Source organism: Cynocephalus volans, chromosome 1, assembly GCF_027409185.1.
Source record: "Cynocephalus volans isolate mCynVol1 chromosome 1, mCynVol1.pri, whole genome shotgun sequence".
NCBI lineage: Eukaryota > Metazoa > Chordata > Mammalia > Dermoptera > Cynocephalidae > Cynocephalus > Cynocephalus volans.
Window position 1 is genome coordinate 241,843,327 of NC_084460.1, and position 23,025 is coordinate 241,866,351.

The 23,025-nt window shown below is 38.9% G+C and overlaps 1 pseudogene; it reads left to right on the top strand.

Annotated features, from left to right (window-relative positions):
* Window positions 1–375: 375 nt before the first annotated feature.
* LOC134369386 (uncharacterized) overlaps window positions 376–23,025 on the top strand; it is a 37,698-nt pseudogene continuing 15,048 nt past the window's right edge.

Below are 23,025 nucleotides of genomic sequence, written 5' to 3' on the forward strand. Positions count from 1 at the left end.
AGGTCCTTTATGGAATCCCGGTTTCGTCTCTGCCTTTCACTGTGATTTTCCATCATTAGGGACCTCTTGAATAAAAATGTAGCCCTTATTTCTGACAGAGTCCATGTTCCTTTTCTTTTCTTTCTGTGTGATTTTCCATCATTATGGTTCTTAAATTTCTTGAATAATGATGTATACTATGAACAAATGGACGGAGCAGTAATGGCTTCATCAGTGTTTTCTAAAATGTATCTGCAGCTTTGAGAGTACACACTGCCGCAGCAGAATCTACTACGTATGTAAAAGAATTTTTAAAATAGATTTTGTGGTCTGTTGTTGACAGTGCTGCGGTACATTAATAATTCACATTCCTGCTTCCAGCATCTTCTTGTTAGAATGCCAGCTCCACAGCAGCCAGGATGGAGAACGGCCTCGGGTCTGAATGCCTTTGAGAAACACAGGTACAATGCTATATCTATGTGCTTTTCTATAACATTTTCAAAGGTAGCCAATATTTTCTTGACCAGGAATGGTAAGTTGGAAATTGCACTGATTTCAAAAATGAGGTAGAGGAAGCCAAACTTTCCTAATCTGAGATATTTTGTCTGTTGGGATGATTAATTTTTTACCACTTCTGAATCAAGTAACTCCACACTGCTAGTTATAAACAGGCAAGGGGGCATGATATGTGATAGAAGAACAGGATTCATATCTAACAAGGACAATTGACTAAAGCCAAGGCAGTAACTGCCATGAAACGAGAGGGTAAAGCTGAAAATATTGGCTGTCCGATCATTGCTATAAAAAGCAAAGAAAGTAATGCTCAAATAAGACATATAAAATGTAGTGTTCACTACTGGTTAAAAACTATGCTTTCTTCATGTTCAACATACCAATTACCAACTGAAGGATTCAGAGTCAACTCAAGCAGTTTGCTCTTTGAAAATGCCCTATATAAACTATGAAAACCTGTAGACAGCTGGTATTTCAGAGAGCTTTACAAATCTATGATGCTCGAATGATTACAAAGCTAAACAAAAGAGATTTAGCAGTTTCCCTTAGATGAAAGCCAGTGTAATTTGGACATGAATCTAGAAACCAGAAAATTCCAAGTCCTCAGTTTATTCTTAATACTGTATTTCGTTAGAGTTATATTAGTTGTTTTATCAATACTTTTCATATTTTTGAATAGAAGCAAAAATGTCTAGAAAATGAATAGACATCTACATGCAAAAGAATGAAGTTGGACCCCTATTTTCTGATATACAAAAATTAATTCAAAGGGCTGACCATTTAGCTCAGTTGGTTAGAGTGTGGTACTAACACGAGGTCCAGGGTTCATCCCTGTACCAGCCAGCCACACACCCCGCCTCCCCACAATTAGTTCAAAATGGATCAAAGACCCAAGTGTAACAGTTAACACACACACACACACAAAAAAAAAACTCTTAGAAGAAAACATAGGGATAAATCTTCATGACCTTGCATTAAGCAATGGTTTCTTAGATATGGCACATAAAGCACAAGCAACCAAAGAAAAAATGGATAAATTAGTCTTCATCAAAATTAAAAACTATGGTGCTTCAAAGGACATTATCAAGGAAGTGAAAAGGCAACCCACAGAATAGGAGAAAGTATTTGCAAATCGTATATCTGATAAATGTCTAGTATCTAGAATTCATAAAGAACTCTCATAGCTCAGCAATAAAAAGGCAACCCATTTCAAAATGGGCAAAGGATTTTTTTTTTTCTTTTTTTTCTTTTTAGGGCAAAGGATTTCAATGGACATTTTTCCAAAGAAGATATGCAATGGCCAATAAGTAAGCACGTAAGTGATGCTCCCTCCACGTTATCAGTCATTAGGGATGTGCAAGTCAAAATCACAATGAGATACCACTTCACAACTACAAGGATGGCTATAATAAAGAAGATGGACAATAACAAGTGCTGACAAGGATGTAGAGAAATTGGAACCTTCATACATTGATGGTGGGAATGTAAAATAATGCAGTCATCTTGGAAAACAGTCTGGCAGTTTCTTAAATAGTTAAATATAGCATTACCATATGACCTGGCAGTTCCACTCCCAGGTATATACCTAAGAGAACTGAAAACATATTTTTTCACAAAAAACTTGTACACAAATGTTCATATAGCAGCAGTATTCATAATAGCCATGAAGTGGAAACAACCTAAATGTCCATCAACTGACAAATGGATAAACAAATTATAGTATATACGTACAATGGAATATTATTCAGCCATAAAGAGGAATGAAGTGTTAATTCATGTTAAAACATCCATGAAACTTGAAAACATTATGTTAAATGAAAGAAGCCAGGCACAAAAGACCACATATTATGTGATTCCATTTATATGAAATATCCCAGAAAAGAAAATCCACGGAGACAAAAAGTGAATTAGTGGTTGTCAGGGGCTGAGGAAACGGGAATGTGGAGTTACTGCTAATGGGTACAAGGTTTCTTCTGCAAGCGATAAAAAATGTTCTGGAATTATATAGTGGTGATGATTGCACAACATTGTGAACATTCTAAAAACCCCTGAATTACAAACTTTAGAAAGGTAAAATTTATGATATTTTCTTTGAATGTTCATTTTGAATTCTTTTGAAGAAGAAAAAGACAAGGAGGAGGAAGAGGTGGCAATGACCTGAAAAGTGTCTTTGTCAAGCAGAATATTATGAAGACTGAAGTATTCTATTAGTGTTAATAATATGGATTTTTAATTGAAGTATTGAATAGAAGTGATTGTTTAAACCTGGAAAATTTTAACAGAATTGGACACAGAATATAAATCAATATTTGAAGACTATGTGTACATTGTCACATGATGATAGCAGTGTGGGAAAAAAATTGCCGACATCTGGATTTTGGACATTACGTCTTTGACATTTTATCTGGATGTTTTGATATGTAGCCCTAAATCTCTTTTCCAACAGAATCCACTATTTGGTTTGCCTTTGAACTTACTTTTCATATACTACATATTTATTAAATATTTGTAGAGTAAGAAGTACAGACATGGTCATTGGCTCATTTACATAACATTAATCTCTAACCATCACTTAAAGCAAGAAATCCTGGGAAAATAAATTGCCTTTCTGAACCTAGAGTGTAATGATACTATGATAGCACTGATCATTGAAATATATTTCAGTTAAACTCAAAAAACAAGAAAACTCACTAAATTCTAATTAGATATGAACAAAGCTGTTTACCTGAAGTAATCATATTAGCAACTCATTTTCTGAGAATTCTTAGATCTAAATTTTGTCATAAATCAGACATAAGGAATCAGAAAGTAGCAAATGCTCCCAGTTTACAGTCCTCCTTTGAAGTCCCCAGGAATGCTTTCAATTCAATGTTACATTCCTTTCTTTCCGCTCCCAACAGACAAGGCTATCAAATTAGCAGAACAATTTCTGGTGAGCAGCTGAATTCCAGGGCTACCATCTGGGATTAACGCTCTTGGCACAAAGTGACAGATTCCTGACGGTACATCCAATGATCCTAGCAGTTAGCTCCCCCTAACACTTAGCTCATGACACCCTCCCTTACTCTGTTCCACCACCAAGTCTGAAAGCTTGAAAGTGGGTTCCATGCTGTACTGTTAACTTTACCACCCTTCTTTGTTCCCATTATGACTTATGGGTCACCGTTCTACCAACACAGATTTATCCCTTGAGGAAGCAATGTATGGGGACAGTCTGCACATTATAGTGATATACATGATGCTGCTCTTTTCATCTACCACAAAACAGCCTGCAGAAGGCCGGTAGCAGACAAATTACCATCCTGTGTGACACTTCAAAGGGGACAGAATAGTTGGGTGCAACTTCCAGAAATTCAGCTAAATTAATTCGTAGTAGTCACTAATCATCAAATGAATCTTCTGGAATCACATGCCTCCTGGATACAATCTTTGTGACAGAAGAAATAAAGAATGTGCAGGGAGCAATATATATTCATTATTATTAAAAAAATAAAAAAGCATGCTGGGATAGGAAGGGCTGTGGAACAGCTGTTTTCTCCCAGTTATACACATAAAAGAATTGTATATGTAAAACACCTGTAGAGCATGGATTATCTAATATGTTTACTACAGGTCCACTGCCTAGTATATTGCTTATCTCATCATGAGCCCAAGCAAACATTTCTAACAAATGAAAGCCTACCATTTGTAGATCTGGAATCTGACCACCACTGAATACATTTGGTAGCTCTGAAAATCCTGTCTTTTTTTCTTTGATGTTGCCCATGAGTGAATAAATGGGAGAGTGAATTAATTCTCTCCAACCAATAGAATGAAGCCAAATTGGAAACACGTTCAGGTTGGCGTATCCCGCTCTTCATAGTAATTTCCAGGGCACAAGAAAGACCTTTTTAAACTATTTAATAGTATATGTAGTTTTATCTGGACCAAGCAAGACTACTCTTTCCCTGCAAGGGACTGAACCTAGGAACTAAAGCATCTAATGAAAAAGAATAGAGAGAAAGATGACTCAGCCTTCCCCAAGGAGGCAGGCCTGAGCTTATTTTATCCGTTCTGAGGCATGAGTGAGGAGATAGTACCAAAAAAAGAACAAAATGTCTGAGTGTTTGGAGCAGAAGGTCCATGTCACTGTATGAAAGCAAGGAAGAGAAGAAAATTCATGTCTTTAATCACAGTGACCCTGCCCACAGGTAGTTGTGGTCTAATAAGTTTCTTGGTTTCTGACAAGAATACCATTTCCTCCTCCCTGGAGAAAGGGGCAGATTTCCCTTTCCCTTTTTAGAGTTTACAGAACACAAATTCCTTGTCTAAAAAACTAGCTTTCAGCCCCAGCTCTGCTTTGGCTGATACAGCCCTCTTTTCCATCCCTTGCTCCTGTCCAATCTGAGTTAGGTGCTAGGTGAAACTGCTCAGACTGCTAGCCAGAGCAAGATCTGGTCAGGTACCAACATCAGAACTGAAAGAATTCTCTATCTCTTCCAGAAACCAACTGCTGGTTCTTATCATCATAGGATTTGGGCCAAAGGCCCTAGCCGGTGCTACCAGCCATGTTGTTTCTTGAGTTCTGCCTTTTCCTAAACCCTAGAGGAGGAAGGACAGAATTCCCTCTCTGGTTTCAAAATTCCATGGAGTTCTGCATTTAAATCTTAATCCATGTTGACTTGATTTTTGTGTTTGATGTAAGAAAAGGGCTCAATTTCATTCTTTTGATGTGGATATCCAGGTTTCCTAATACTACTTGTTGAAGAGACTGTCCTTTCCCCATGGTGTATCCTTGGCACTCTTGTAAAAAAATTAATTGATTGTAGATGCATGAGACTTATTTCTGGGCTCTCTGTTCTATTCCATTAGTCTGTATATCTGTCTTTATGCCAGTACCATACTGTTATGATTACTATAGCTATGTAATATATTTTGAAATCAGGAAGTGTGATACTTCCAGCTTTGTATTTCTCACCCAAGATTGCTTTGACTATTCTTTTATGGTTCCATATGAATTTGGGATTTTATTTTCTATTTTTGTAAAAAAAAAATGCCATTGGGATTTTGATAGGGATTTTGATGAATCTGTAGATTGCTTTGATTTATGTGAACATTACAATCATAGTCATTCTTCCATTCCATGAACACAAGATGTCATTCCATTTATTTGTGTTTTCTTTAATTTCTTTCATTAATTTTTTTTAAATTTTATTTTTGGTGGCTGGCTCATAACAGGGATCAAACCCTGAACCTTGGTGTTAATACCATGCTCTAACCAACTGAGCTAACTGGCCAGTCCTCATTAATGTTTTATAGCTTCCAGTTTACAAGTATTTAATTTCCTTAGTTAAGTTTATTACTAAGTATTTTATTCTTTTGATGCTATTGTACGTGGGATTGTTCTCTTAATTTCCTTTTTGAATAGTTCATTATTAGTGTACAGAAATACAACTAATTTTTGTATGTTGATTTTGTATTTTACACCTTTACTCAATTCCTTTATTAGTTCTAACAGATTTTGGGGGAGTCTTGAGGGTTTTCTCTATATAAGATCATGTCATCTGCAAATAGAGATCATTTTACTTCTTCCTTTCAGATTTGGGTGCTGTTTGTTAATTTTTTTTTTTACCTAACTTCTCTGGCTAGGACTTCCAGTACTATTTGAATAGATGTGGTGAGAGTGGGCATCTGAAACCATAAAACTTCTAGAAGAAAACATAAGGAAAAAGCTTCTTGATATTCACCTTGGCAATGATTTCTTGGATATGACACCAAAAGCACAGGCAACAAGAGTAAAAATAGACAAATAGAATTACATCAAACTAAAAAGCATCTGCATAGCAAAGGAAACAATCAACAAAATGAAAAGGCAACATACAGAAAGGGAAAAAATGTTTGCATAGTATATATTTGATAAGGGGTTAATATCCAAAATATGAAAGGAACCCCTTCAACTCAAAAAAACCCCCAAAACTCCCCAATTTAAAACTGAGTGCTCACTCTGCTCCACCATTTTCAGTGTCATACTCTGCCAGCACTGTTGCCACAATCAAGGCTCTCACCAGATGTGAACCCTTGACTTTGGATTTCCCAGACTCAGAAACTGAACCGGCTCTGGCAGGGAAGCCCACTGGAAGCGGCCAGCAGCAGCACCACACAGAGAAACTGGGTGGCTCCATTTGGCTCCCTCATCCTGTTGCCTTGGACTGAGGCGGGGGGGTGGCTCCGGACCCTGCCCCAGTGCCCTGAAATGGCATCACGCAGGTGAGCCCCTCAGTGCCAGCCAGTGGAACCATGGCTCCACGTGGCTCCCTCATGCCACCACCTTGAACCCAGGCAAGGGGGGAGCTCCAGTCCCCGCTCCTGTGCCCTGAACCAGCTCCATGCAGGTGAGCCCACTGGGGGCAGCTGTCAGCAACACCAGCCAGTGGAAGCACGTGGCTCTATACAGCCCCTCATCCTGCCTCAGACCCAGGTGGGAGCACCAGCCTATGGTGCTGACCCACTGAATTTGGCCCAGCAGAACTCCATGCACTAGGGGCTCATTCTATGACCACAGAGTCTAGAATGGGAACCAAGGTGGTTTAACATAACCACCACCACACCTACTGTCAAGCAAAGACAATTCGCCCACCACATTAGCAACCAAGGCCACTCCACAGCCAACTTCAGTGTAACAGAAGAAGCAACCCCCCTACCAAATGACCAAGCATCAGCAAAAAAACACTAGAAGCACAAACAATCAAGAAGAAATGATGCCACTGAAAGGATATGGTAATGCCCCAAAGTCAGACTCCATGGACCAGGTAATCCTTGAAATGTCTGAAAAAGAATTTCAAGCAACGATCTTAAGAAAACTTGAAGAAATAAAGGAAGACTCAATTAGAAAACACAATGAAATAAGAAAAAACATCCAGAATATGAAGGAGGAAGTCTACAAAGAGATTAATACCATTAAAAAGGGTGTAGCAGAACTTCTAGAAGTGAAAAACTCACTCAATGAAATAAAAAACATGACTGAGAGCTTGAGCAGCAGGGTAGAGCAAGCAGAAGACAGAATTTCAGAGCTTGAAGATCATCTTTTTGAAATAAGTCAGGCAGACAAAAAAAAGGAAAAAAGAATTTAAAGTAATGAGGAAAACCTATGAGAGATAGCAGACAACCTCAAACATTCTAACATCCAAACTGTGGGTATTCCTGAAGGGCAGGAGAAAGCAAAAGGTATTGAAAACCTACTCAAGGAAATAGTAACAGAAAACTTCCCAGGTGTAGAGCAAGATACAGACCTTCAAATCCAGGAAGCTCAAAGGTTCCCAAACAGATTCAACCCAAAAAGATCCTCCCCAAGACATATTATAGTTAAATTTGCAAAGCTCAAAGACAAAGAGAGAATTCTACAAACAGCAAGAGAAAAGCATCAGGTCACTTATAGGGGAATCCCCATCAAACTAACATCACACTTCTCAACCAAAACCCTACAGGCCAGAAGAAAGTGGAATGATATATTCAAAATACTAAAAGAAAAAACTGCCAGCCAAGAATTCTTTACCCAGCAAGGCTCTCCTTCAGAAACAAGGGAGAAATAGTGTATTTCCAAGACAAACAAAAATTGTGGGAGTTCATCACCACATGATCAGCCCTGCAAGAAATTCTCCTGGGACTCGTTCATCTGGAATCTGAATAATGGTGACCATCATCACGAATACACAAGAAAGAGCAAAACCCACACTTAAAACAAAAATGCCAGCAAGAAAGAGAAAGAAGCTAAATCATTCCACCTTAAATTCCCAACTCACATTGAAGAAGAGAAATAAAAGGGGAAATAATGATCAAAAGATATATAAACCACCCAAACAAGTAGCAATTAAAAGACAGGAATTAAACAACACTTCTCAATAACTACTCTAAATGTGAATGGACTAAACTCCCCATTCAAAAGACAAAGACTAACTGACTGGATTAAAAAGCTAGACCCAAGTATATGCTGTCTTCAAGAGACCCACTTCACCTCTAAAGATACTCATAGACTAAAGGTGAAGGGATAGAAAAAGATATGCCATGCGAATGGAAACCAAAAACGAGAAGAAGTAGCTATTCTTATATCAGACAAAATAGATTTTAAGCCAAAAAACATTTAAAAAGCCAAAGAAGGCCATTATGTAAAGATGAAGGGAACTATACAGCTAGAAGACATAACAATCATAAAGATGTATGCACCCAATACCAGAGCACCCAGATATAATCAACAAACACTCTTAGACCTAAAGAAGGAGATAGGCCTAATACATTAATAGTGGGTGATCTGAATACCCCCTCTCAGTATGGGACAGAAATTTCAGGCAACAAGTCAACAAAGAAACACAGGATTTAATCTACACCCTAGACCAACTGGACTTGGCAGATTTATACAGAACATTTCACCCAACAGCTAAAGAATACACTTACTTCTCATCAGTTCACAGTATATTCTCCAGGATAGACCACATATTAGGTCACAAATCTAGTCTCGGCAAATTTTAAAAAATCAAAATCATTCCAGCAATCTTTTCAGACCACAATGAACTAAAACTGGAGATAAACAATAAACAAAATGCTGGAAGCTATACAAATACATGGAAAATAAATAACAGGCTCCTGAATGACCTATGGATCCAAGACGAAATTAAACAGGAAATCAAAAAATTTCTAGAAACTAATGAAAATAAAGATACATCATACCAAAACTTGTGGGATACTGCAAAAGCAGTACTAAGAGGCAAATTTATTGCAGTTAATGCTTATGTCCAAAAAAATGGAAAGACTCCAAATAAACGACCTATTGCTGCACCTCAAAGAACTTGAAAAACAACAACAATCCAAACCTAAAAGCAGTGGATGGAAAGAAATAATTAAGATCAGAGCAGAACTAAATGAAATAGAGACCCAAAATACAATACAAAAGATCAACAAAACTAAAAGTTGGTTTTTCCAGAAGAAAAACAAAATAGGCACACCATTAGCTAGATCAACACAAAAAAAAAAGGAGAGAGAAGACCCAAATAACAAAAATCAGAAATGAAAAGGGAAACATTACAACTGACACCACAGATATACAAAGAATCATTAGACACTATTATAAACAACTGTATTGCAACAAATTTGAAAATCTTGAAGATATGGATAAGTTTTTAGACACATGTAAATTACCAAGACTGAACCAAGAAGAGATAGAAAACCTGAACAGACTGATAACAAGCAAGGAGATTGAAGCAGTAATTAGCAATCTTCCAACAACAACAACAAAAAAGTCTCGGTCCGGATGGCTTTACAGCTGAATTCTATCAACTTGTTAAAGAGGAGTTAATACCAATTCTCACGAAACTGTTCCAAACGATTGAAACGGATGCTACTCTCCCAAACTCATCCTATGAGGCCAACATAACTCTGATACCAAAACCAGATAAAGACACAACAAAAAAAGAAAATTACAGGCCAATATCCTTGATGAACCTAGATGCTAAAATCCTCAACAAAATATTAGCAATTAGAATACAGCAACATATTTAAAAAATTATACACTATGATCAAGCGGGATTCATCCCAAGGATGCAAGGATGGTTCAACATACCAAAGTCAATAAATGTGATACATCACATCAACAAGCTCAAGGACAAAGACCATATGATCATCTCAATAGATGCTGAAAAAGCATTTGACAATGACAAAATTCAACATTCCTTCATGATAAAGACTCTCAACAAATTAGGTATAGAAGGAAAGTATCTCAACACAATAAAAGCCATTTATGACAAGCCCACTACCAGCATTATTCTGAATGGAGAAAAATTGAAGACCTTCCCTTTAAGGACAGGAATAAGACAAGGATGTCCACTCTCACCACTTCTATTCAACATAGTACTGGAGGTACCAGCTAGAGCAATCAGGCAAAAGAAAAACATAAAGGGAATCCAGATTGGAAAAGATGAAGTCAAACTTTCCCTATTTGCAGATGACATGACACTATATATAGAAAAACCTAAAGACTCTATCAAAAAACTCCTAGAGCTGGTTAATAACTTCAGTAACATTGTAGGGTACAAAATAAATGCCCCCAAATCAGTAGCACTTATACACTCAAATAATGAATTAAAAGAAAGAGAAATAAAGAAAGTAAGCCCATTTACAATTGTTGCCAGAAAAATATGATATCTAGGGATCAATTTAACCAAGGAGGTGAAAGACCTCTACAATGAGAATTACAAACCACTTCTGAAAGAAATTAAATAAGATACTAAAAGAGGGAAAAATATTCCATGCTCTTGGATTGGAAGAATTAACATTGTGACAATGTCTGTATTACCCAAAGTGATCTACAGATTCAATGCAATCCCCATCAAAATACCAATGACATTCTTCACAGAAATGGAATAAACAATCTTACCTTTCATATAGAAAAACAAAAGACCCCAAATAGCCAAAGCAATCCTGAGCAAAAAAAATAAAGCTGGAGGCATAACTCTGCCTGACTTCAAATTATACTACAAAGCTGTTATAACCAAAACAGCATGGTACTGGTATAAAAATAGACATTCAGACCAGTGGAGTAGAATTGAGAACCCAGAAATCACTCTTCAGGCTTATAGCCATCTGATATTAGACAAAGGCAACAAAAATCTACATTGAGGAAAAGATTGCCTCTTCAACAAATGGTGCTGGGAAAACTGGATATCCATATGCAGAAGAATGAAACTAGATATTCATCTCTCACCATACACTAAAATCAACTCGAAATGGATTAAAGACTTAGATATAAGACCTGAAACAGTAAAATTACTAAGGGAAAATTTAGGTGAAACACTTCAGCAGTTAGGTCTGGGCACAGGCTTTATGAACATGAGCCCGAAAGCACAAGCAGCAAAAGAAAAAATAAACAAATGGGACTATATCAAACTAAAAAGTTTCTGCACAGCAAAAGAAACAATCAGCAGAGTGAAAAGACAACCTACAGAGTGGGAGAAAATTTTTGCCAACTAGGCATCTGACAAGGGACTAATATCCAGAATATACATATAACTCAAGCAATTATACAGTAAAAAAATAAATGACCCAATTAAAAAATGGGCAAAGGAGCTGAATAGACATTTTTGAAAGGAAGACATACAAATGGCCAACAGATACATGAAACAATGCTCAACATCACTAGTCATCATGGAAAGGCAAATTAAAACCACGTTGACGGCTGGCACCGTGGCTCACTCAGGAGAGTGTGGCACTGATAGTGCCGAGACTGCAGGTTCGGATCCTATATAGGGATGGCCAGTGCGCTCACTGGCTGAGCGTGGTGTGGACCACACTGTGCCAAGGGTTGCGATCCCCTTACTGGTAAAAACAAAAAACCAAAAAACCCCACATTGAAATACCCCCTCACTCCAGTTAGACTGGCTATAATCAAAAGGACAGTGAATAACAAATGCTGGTGAGGGTGTGGAGAGAAAGGAACATTACTGTACTGTTGGTGGGACTGTAAATTAGTACAACCACTTTGGAAAGCAATTTGGAGGTTTCTCAAACAACTACAGATGGATCTTCCATATGATCCAGCAATCCCTCTTCTGGGTATATAACCAGAGGAATGGAAATCATCATGTTGAAGAGATACCTGCACTCCCATGTTTATTGCAGCTCTGTTTACAATAGCCAAGATATGGAACCAACCTAAATGTCCATCAATAGATGATTGGAAAGGAAATTGTGGTATATATACACTATGGAATACTACTCTGCCATAAAAAAGAATGAAATACTCCCATTTGCAACAACATGGATGAACCTGGAGAAACTAATGTTGAGTGAAACAAGCAAAGCACAGAGGGATAAATACCTCATGTGTTCACTCATATGTGGGAGCTAAGAGAGAAAGGAAGGCAGGAAAGAAAGAGCACAGTAGTGCCATGATCCAACAGAGGGAGGGAACATTCCTAGGGCTACAAATTGGAGTTGAGGGGAGAGGGGAAAAGGGAGGAAGGTTGGGGAATAATTTGGAGGGGACAAAGGGTACAAAAGTAATTTCTGGTAATGGATATGCTCTCAGTATGAATCTGGCCCCTACATCACGGACAGGAGGGGGGACAATCAGCTTTGTATCTCATGAATATTTGTAATAAATAAATTAATAAATTAATTTAATTTAATAAAAAAACCACAAAAAAACACCAAAACAAACCAAATTATGTATATATAATAAATCCTGATAAATGAAATAAAAATAAAAATAAAAATGAGCAAAAAACCTGAATGTATATTTCTCCAAAGAAGATATACAAATGGCTGATAGGCATATGAAAAGGTGCTAAACATCACTAATCATCAATGAAATGTAAGTCAAAATCACAATGAGCTATCACCTCACATGTTTGGATGGCTATTATTAAAAAAAATAATAATAAAAAATAACAATGCTAGTGTGATGCAGAGAAAAGGAAATCTTTGTACATTATTCGTGAGAAAGTAAATTCGGGAGGAGCTGAGGGCAGCTCGCACCACCCAGGAGCAGGCAACAGCACACTCGGGGTCCTAGGCAGGAGCTGAGGACAGCCTCCCTGCCTAAGAGCATTCCAAAAATACCACTTCCATGCAGGTGGCCAACCACATCCTCTGCCACAGCCACAACTGCTGCAAAATTGGCTCACCACCACAGTAGTATTCACAGCCACTGTGCAGGCAGCCTACCAAACACTTGACTACATTGACACAAGGAGAGTCACCAGCAGAGACCAGAAAAAGAACGGATGTCTCTCTCCTCAAAGCACACTGCAGAGTAATAGAAAAAGCAACTGCTCCACCAGATGACCAGACATCAATGTAGAGATACTAGAAATATGAAAATCCAAGAAAATACGACACCACCAAAAGAATGCAGTAATTCTCAAATACCAGACCCTGTAGAGCAAGAAACCCTTGAAATGACTGAAAAGGAATTCCAAGATACAAGAAGACTCAGTTAGACAACATAATGAAATGAGAAAAAAAATCCATGATATGAAGGAGGAAATTTACAAAAAGATTAATACCTTAAAAAAGAATATAGTAGAACTCATGGAACTGAAAGATTCACTGAACAAAATAAAAAACACAACTGAGAGCTTAAGCAGCAAGCTAGAACAAGCAGAAGAGAGAGTTTCTGATCTTGTAGATGGCCTTTTCAAAATAACCCAGGTGGACAAAACAAGGAAAAAATAATTAGAAAAAAATGAAGAAAATCTGAGAGAGCTAGCAGACAACTTTAAGTGCTCTCTTAGATTTCCTTTCTTTCAGTTCCCTGAGTTCTACTACATTCTTTTCTAAGGTATTAATCTCTTTGTAAATTTCCTCCTTCATATCATGGGTTTTTGGGTTTTTTTTTTTCTCATTTCATTATGTTGTCTAACTGAGTCTTCTTGTATCTCGGAGTCAGTTGTGGCTGTGGCAGAGGCTGTGGCGGGCCACTTGCGTGGAAGTGGTGTTTTTGGCATGCTCTTAGGTGGTGAGGACTGCCCTCAGCTCCTCCCCAATTTACTTCCTCACCAATAGTGTACAAGGAATGACTTATGGACATTCCAAAAGGGGAGGGAAAAGGAAAAGGCATGGAAAACCTATCTGACACAATAATAATGGAAAACTTCCCAGGTATAGGGAGAGACATAGACCTACAAATCCAGGAGGATCAAAGATCCCCAAACAGATTCAATCCAAAAAGATCCTCTTCAAGACACATTATAGCTAAACTGGCAAAGCTTGAAGACAAAGAGAGAATATTAAAAGCAGCAAGAAAAAAATGTCAAGTCACTTATAAGGGAGCCCCTATCTGACTATTAGCGGATTTCTCAAAATAAACTCTACAGGCTGGAAGAAAATGGGATGATACATTCAAAATACTAAAATACTGCCAACCAGGAATGCAATATCCAACAAGACTATCCTTCAGATATAAGGAGAAAATAGTGTATTTTCCAGACAAACAAAAACTGTAGGACTTCACCATTACATGACCAGTCCTGCAAGAAATCAAGGGAGTCCCGCATCTGGAATCTAAAAAACAATAATTACTACTACAAACACACATGAAAGAACAAAACCCACTGGTAGAACAAAAATGCAAATGAGAAAAAGAAAGAAACTAAGTCTTACCACCACAAAAAACCAACAAACATCAAAGACAAACAATAAAAGGGGAAGAAAAGGAAAAAAGATATTTAAAACATCCAAATGAAAATCAATAAAATGCCAGGTGTAAGACAGCACCTTTTGATAACAACCCTAAATGTAAATGGATTAAACTCCCCACTCAAAAGACACAGACTGACTGATTGGATTAAAAAGCTAGACCCAACTATATGCTGTCTTCAAGAGACTCACATCACCTGTAAAGACACACAGACTAATAGTGAAGGAATGGAAAAAGATATACCATGCAAATGGAAACCAAATGCAGGGAGGAGTAGCTATTCTTATATCGGATAAAATATACTGTAAACCAAAAACCATAAAAGGAGACAAAGAAGGCCACTATATAATAATAAAGGGATCTATCCAACAAGAAGACATAACAATCATAAATATGTATGCACCCAACACTGGAGCACAAAGATATATAAAGCAAATACTAATAGGCCTAAAGAAAGAGATAAATCCCAATATGATAGTAGTAGGGGCCTGACACCCCTCTATCAGCACTGGACAGATCATCTAGGCAACAAATCAACAGAGAAATGGATTTAAACTACACTTAAGACTAACTGAACCTGGGTGATATCTACAGAACATTTCATCCAACAACTACAGAATATATATTCTTCTCATAAGCACGAGGAACATTCTCCAGGATAGGCTATATGTTAGGTCATGAATCAAGTCTCAACAAATTTTAAAGAACTGAAATCATTTCAAGTATCTTTTTGGACCACAATGGATTGAAACTAGAAATCTAACAAGTGAAACTCAGGAAACTACACAACTACATGTAAATTAAACAACATGCTCCTTGTGAAGGTTAATTCTTGGTGCCAATGTGATTAAATTAGTGAATGCCAAGAAACCTGGTAAAGCTATCTTTTTGCGTGTGTCCATGAGGATGTCTCCAGAAGAGATTAGCATGAGAGTCTGAATGGACTGTGTAGGAAAGATCAGCCCTCAATATGGGCAGGAACTATCCAATTGGCTGAGGGCCTGTAGATTAAAAAAAAAATGGACAAAAAATGCATATCTCTCTATCTGCTAGAGCTGAGATACACTCTTCTCTCCTATTCATGGACATCAAAGCTTGAGACTTTTCAGCTGTTGGGTTCTGGGATTTACAGCAAGGATACCATCAGGTTCTCTGGTTTTGTGGCCTTCAAACTTGGACTGAGCCATGCTACCAGCATCCAGTTTGCAGACAGCCTATCAAGGACTTGAAAGAGGCATCAATATACATTCACTGTACTACCTCAGAGACATATAAACTTTCTAGCCCTATGTCACAATTTAGTTCTCGGGGATCTTGATTGCCTTTCCCTTCCACAAGACATTACACTGTCCGTTACATTGATGACATTATGCTGATTGGACTTAGTGAACAAGAGGTAGCAACCACTTTGGACTTATTGGTAAGACATGTCAGAGGATGAGAAACAAATCTGACTAAAATTCAGGGCCTTCAACCTCAGTTAAATTTCTAGGGGTCCAATGGTATGGAGCATGTCAAGATATCCCTTCTAAGGTGAATGATAAGTTGTTGCATCTGGCCCTTCCTACCACCAAGAAAGAGGCACAATGCCTAGTGGGCCTACTTGGATTTTGGAGGCAACATATTCCTCACCCGGGTGTGTTACTCTGGCCCATCTATCAAGTTACCGAAAAGGCTTCTAGTTTTGAGTGGGGCCCAGAAAAGGAGAAGGCTCTGCAATAGGTCCAGGCTGCTGTGAAAGCTGCTCTGCCCCTTGGGCCATGAGATCCAGCAGACCCAATAGTCATTGAGGTGTTTGTGGCAGATAGACATGCTGTTTGGAGCCTTTTGGCAGGCCCCTGTAGGTGAATCACAGTGGAGACCCTTAGGATTTTGGAGCAAGGTCCTGCCATCATCCTCAGATAGCTATTCTCCTTTTGAGAAACAGCTCTTGGCCTGCTACTGGGTGTAGCGGATTGAATTACGTTCCCCCAGATCTCACAGAAGCTTGAGTTGTGTCCCCCAAGTTTTATGTATTAGAATCTTGGCCCCCACTGTGACTATTAAGAGGATGGGAAATCCTATTATGGTAATTGAAAGGTGGAGCATTAAAGAGGTGATTAGATTGTAGGACCATGCCGTAGTGAATGGATTAAAAATGGTGGTCAGGGGCATGGTTCTGAGGGCTTTAAAAGCAGAGAGAGGGGAGTCTCTGCCGTCTTTGCTCTGCCATCTTGCAATGTGATACCTTGCCATTACAGTCGTCACCATGAAGGCTCTCACCAGATGTGTTCCCTGGACTTTGGACTTAGCCTCAGCCTCAGAAACTGAAAGCAATAAATTTTGTTTTCTTTGTAAAACACCCAGTTCCATGTATTTTGTTATAAGCAACAGAAATGGACTAATATGCTGAGCCTTAGTAGAAACAGAATGCTTGACTATGGGCCACCAAGTTACCATGCAACCTGAACTGCCCATCATGAACTGGGTGTTATCTGATCCAGCAAGTCATAAGGTTGTGTGTGTGCAGCAGCACTCAATCATCAAATGGAAATGTTATATATGTGATTGGGCCTAAGCAGGTCCTGAAGGCACAAATACGTTACATGAAGAAGTGGCCCAAATGCCTTTGGTTCCCTCTTCTCCTACACTGCCTTCTCTTCCCCAGCCTGCACCTATGGCCTCATGGGGGGTTATAATCAGTTGACAAAGGAAGAGAAGGCTGGGGCCTGGTTTACAGATGGTTCTGCACAATATGCAGGCACCACCCCAAAGTGGACAGCTGTGGCACTGCAGCCCCTTTCTGGGAGATCCCTGAAGGACACTGGTGAGGGGAAATCTCAATGGGCAGAACTTTGGGCAGTGCACTTTGTTGTGCAATTTTCTTGGAAGGAGAAATGGCCAGATGTGCAATTATATACTGATTCATGGACTGTAGTCGATGATTTGGCTGCTGATCAGGGACATAGAAGGAACATGATTGAAAAATTGGTGAAAAGGAAATATGGGGAAGAGGTATGTGGATGGACTTCTCTGAGTGTGCAAAGAATGTGAAGATATTTGTTTACTGCATGAATGCCTATCAAAGGGTGACCTCAGCAGAGGAGGACTTTAATAATCAGGTGGGCAGGATGACCCATTCTGTGGATACTAGTCAGCCTCCTTCTCCAGCCACCCCTGTCATTGCCCAGTGGGATCACGGGCAAAGTGGCCATGGTGGCAGGGATGGAGGCTGTCCATGGGCTCAGCAGCATAGACTTCTGCTCACCAAGGCTGATCTGTCTATGTCAACTGCTGAGTGCCCAATATGGTAGAAGAAGAGACCAACACTAAGCCACCAATGTGGAACCATTCCCCGGGGTGATCAGCCAGCCAGCTGGTGGCAGATTGGTTACACTGAACCACTTCCATCATGGAAGACAAAAGGCAGCCTTTTGTCCTTACTGGAATAGACACTCTGGATATGGATTTGCCTTCCTAGCATGAAATGCTTCTGCCAGAACTACCATCCATGATTCGTGGAATGCCTTATTCACCATCATGGTATTCCACACAGCATTGCTTCTGACCAAGGAACTCACTTCACAGCTAAAGAAGTGCAGCAATGGGCCCATGCTCATGGAATTCACTGGTCTTACCATGTTCCCCATTATCCTGAAGCAGCTGGTCTGATAGAACAGTGGAATGGCCTTTTGAAGTCACAGTTACAGTGCCAGCTAGGTGACAATATCCTGCAGGGCTGGGGCAAGGTTCTCCAGAAGGCTGTATATTCTCTAAATCAGCACTCCATATGGCACTGTCTCTCCCATAGCCAAGATTCACATGTCCAGGAATCAAGAAGTGGAAATGGAAGTGGCACCACTCACCATTACCCCTAGGGACCCACTAGCAAAACTTTTGTTTCCTGTCCTCAAGACTTTATGCTCTGCTGGTCTAGAAGTCTTAGTTCCAGAGGGAGGAATATTTCCATCGGGAGACACAAAAATGATCCCATTGAACTGGAAGTTAAGGCTGCCACCTGGCCACTTTGGGCTCCTCATGCCTCTGAGTCAACAGGCTAAGAAAAGAGTTATGGTTTTGGCTGGGATGACTGACCCAAACTACCAAGAGGAAGTTGGACTACTACTTCACAACAGAGGTAAGGAAGAGTATGTTTGGAATACAGGAGATTCCTTAGGGCGTCTCTTGGTACAACCATGCCCTACGGTTAAGGTCAATGGAAAATTACAACAACTAAATCCAGGCAAGACTACAAATGGCACAGACCCTTCAGGGACAAAGGTTTGGGTCATTCTGCCAGGTAAAGAACTACAACCAGCTGAGATGCTTGCTGAAGGCAAAGGGAATACAGAATGGGCAGTAGAAGAAGGTAGTTATAAATACCAGCTTTGACCACATGACCAATTACAGAAATGAGGATTGTAATTGTCCTCCCTAATGTGTTAAAAATATATCTCTATGTATATATACTGTACACATATTAAGCAATTATCTTTGCTTTTGTTTCTCGTATTCTTCATCATTTACCATGAGACTTAGTGACTTTATATCAGCATTTAAATATTGTTACCTTTACATCATAGTATTTGCGTTTAAGTCGTGGGATATCAAGAGAAGGGTAAATATTGACTAAGGACTTTACCTCCTCTTCTGGGAAAGAAATTTTTGCTTGTACACAGAATAGTTGCATCATGTTAGGCAAAACTATTATGTTATTGTCTCATTTGAAGATTAGTTCTAGGTGTCAACTTGATTAGATTAAGCAATGCCAAGACACCTGGTAAAGCTATCTTTTCAGGTGTGTCCATGAGGGTGTTTCCAGAAGAGATTAGCATGAGAGCCTGAGTGGAGTGGGTGGGAAAGTCCACCTTCAATATGAGCAGGAACCATCCAATCCACTGTGGGCCCAGAGAGGGAAAAAAAAAAAAAAAAAAAACAGAGAAAAAAGGTTAATCTATCTACTGGAGCTGGGATACACTCTTCTCTCCTGTCTGTGGACATCACAGTTCAAACTCTTCAGCTGTTGGGTTCCAGGACTTGGATACCATCAGCTTCCCTGGTTTTGAGGCCATTTGACTTGGACTGAGCCACTCTACCAGCAATCAGTTTGCAGATGGTCTATCATGGGACTTTTCTTCACAATTGTGTGAGCTAATTCCCCTAATAAATCCCCTCTCATATATTTATCACATATCCTATTTATTCTGTCTCTCTGGAGAACCCTGACTAATACACTCCCAAATGACCTATGGATCCAAGAAGAAATTAAACAGGAAATCATAAACTTTCTTTCTGTTCTTCTGGTTTTGTTTATTTGTTTTCTTTCTTTTGTAAAAGCAATTAACTAGTCCCAGGAAGGATCCTTCAGTTGTAAAAATTTTGTTTTATGAAATGTCATGGCTTCTTTCATATTTTATCTTGTTCTTCCAATTGGTATATAGAACTTTCAGAATTCTTGTATTTGGAAGGCTGGAAGAGTTCAGAACTTGAAACAGTGTCTTGGTTTCACTGATTTTGTTTTTGTTTTTTTAACTAAAGCTATATAAAACTTGTGGATTAAACATTAAGTTTCTAAATAAAATAAATAAATAAATTGGGGCAGCTATTATGGAAAACAGTATGGGGTTTCCTCAAAAATAAAACCAGAACCATATAATCCAAGAATCCCACTTCTGGGTATATATATCCAAAGGAATTGAAATCAGTATCTCAAAGATATGTCTGCACTTCCATGTTCATTGCAGCATTATTCACAATAGCTAAGATATTTAAGCAACTTAAGTTTCCACTGATGGAGGAATACATGAAGAAAGTGCTGTATTTACATAAGATGGAATATCACCCAATCTTAAAAAAGAAAGAAATCCTGCTATTTGCGACAATTTGGATGAGGCTGGAGGACATTATGCTAAGTGAAATAAGTCAGACACAGAAGGACAAATACTGCATGATCCCACTTATGTGAGGAATCCTGAATAGTAAAATTCATAGTAGCAGATAGTAGAGTGGTGGTTGACAGGGACTTGGGGAAGAGGATAATGGGGACGTGTTGGTCAAAGGGTACAAATTCTCAGTTACACAGCATAAGTTCTGAAGACTCGCTGTATAGCATAGTGCCCATAGTAAATAATATTGTAATGTATATAGTACTTAGAAATTTGCTAAGAGGGTAGATCTTATGTGAAGCATTCTTACCACTAAATAAATAAATAAATAAGGGGGCAAGAGGAAACTTTTGGAGATAATGGATATGTTTATGGCCTTTATTATAGTGGTGGTTTCACATATCTCCAAATTCATTAAGTTATGCATATTAAATATGTACAGTTTTTGTATGTCAAACATACCTCAATAAAGTGGTTTAAAAAAAAAATTCCTTAGAGGAATCCCGTATTGACTGACTAGTCATCTCTTCCACATTGATGATCATGAGGCTTTACCTTTGACCCCTGACCCTCTTTCTCAGTCCCTTTTGGATTTTTGGAAGCCTTTTTGCTGGTGAATTGTGAAGGCTTTTAAGGAATATTTGCTTCTCCAGCAATTTCATTCATCTTAGTTTCCATAGCGAGTGTTCCACCTTACGTCAGCATCTCAGCAGGGCAAGCAGAAGAATTTGTGACTCCTCAAGTTCAAAGTTTATGCCTCTCTGTTGGATCATCCGCTCAGTTGCTGGTTTTTATTTCTTAGAAACTTCAAACTCTGCACTCACGTGCCTGGCAAGATGAGAGGCAAGTTCTAAGCTCAATGAACGATCTCACCTTTATCTTTTCTATCAGGTCTGCCCATTACCCAGAATCTCTTTGTGACTCATCTTATCCAATAATAATAATAATGATAATGACAGGCACTTTTCTCTTTAGAGGCAACATGAGGGCTGAGAGAGTGATTATCTCACATGCACTAATAAACAAAATTAGGCAACAATATTAGGAAGATCATCATATCATAATGGAAACCAAAAAATTAGGTGACATTAAGCAACAAAGGAAAATCGAAGTCCTTGAAACTGTGATGGAGTTCAATCCCTTTAAAAAAATACGAGGGTACTTCAAAAAGTTCTTGAAAAAGTAGAGTTAAAAGGTAATACAAATCTTGGCATGAACTTTTTGAAGTACCCTCACATAAAATCAGACATCATACCAAAATTCAAGAGTGAAGACAGAAAATCTGTATGGTAGCTGAGCTCATCGAAAATGGTTCTCTGCCCAGGACATGCATCTGGCGTCAGGATAACCAGTTCGCTCCTTATGATGAGTTAAAGTGGGGGTTCAGGGAAGATTGCAGCCAGAAGAATTGCTGTAAGGCTATACAATGATAAGCTACTTCAAACGATGTGGCATCTCAGTGGAATACTGGAGAAAATCAACGATAGTACTTCTCAAGAAAAGATTCTGAGTAGAAATAAATTTTAAAGGAGAGTTATAAACAGTAACAGGGACTGTGAAAGGTGGTGGCTGCCTGTGATACTGTGAACTATACATGTCCTTCCTCCCAGTCTCCTGACATATAACTCCTGAAATCCTTAAATCTCAAAAGTGATGAGTGACTTCTTGCATGCTAATGATTGACTGATGGCTGGCAGCTCTGAGGTAGCTTCAGGATGAGGGTTGGTCACCAGAAAGACCAACGCAAGATTAGAGGGTTGGGACTTTCAGCCCCACCCCTCAACCTCTGGGGAGGGGAGATGGGCTGAAGGTTAAGTTGATGATCACCGATGGCCAATGATTTAGTTAATCATGCTAATGTAATAAAGCCTCCATGAAAACCTAGAAGGACAGGGTTCAGAGGTAACTGGAGGATGGCACACTCTGGGAGGGCATGAGAACTACCCACCCCTTCCCCCATACCTCACCCTATGCATCTCTTCATCTGAATCTTTTTAATATCCATTATAATAAACTGGCAAACATAAGTGTTTCCCGGAGTTCTGTGAGCTGCTCAGGCAAATCAATTGATTCCGAGTAGGAAGTGTGGGAACCCTGATTTATAGCTGGTGCGTCAGAATTTGCAGGGGCCTGGACTTGTGGCTGGGATCTGAAGTGGGGGCAGTCTTGGGGACTGAGCCCTTAACTTGTGGGATCTGAAGCTATCTCCAGGTAGATAGTCAGAATAGATTTTAATTAGAGGAAACCTAGTTGGTGTCACTGCAGAATTGATTGCTTACTGGTGGAAAGATATCCCCACACATTTGGTTACAGAAGTCTTCTGTATTGTTGCTGGGTAAGAGCATAGGAAAAACACATTTATGCTTTTTCTGTATTCTCAGACTGCCACACATTTTAAAAAGAAAATGTGAACAATATGTGGGAAAGAAATGCTTTGGGGCATTGCTGTTATAGAGAATGGTCACTATCTTGGGCAGAACTAGTTAGTGATTGGACCTGTTAGGG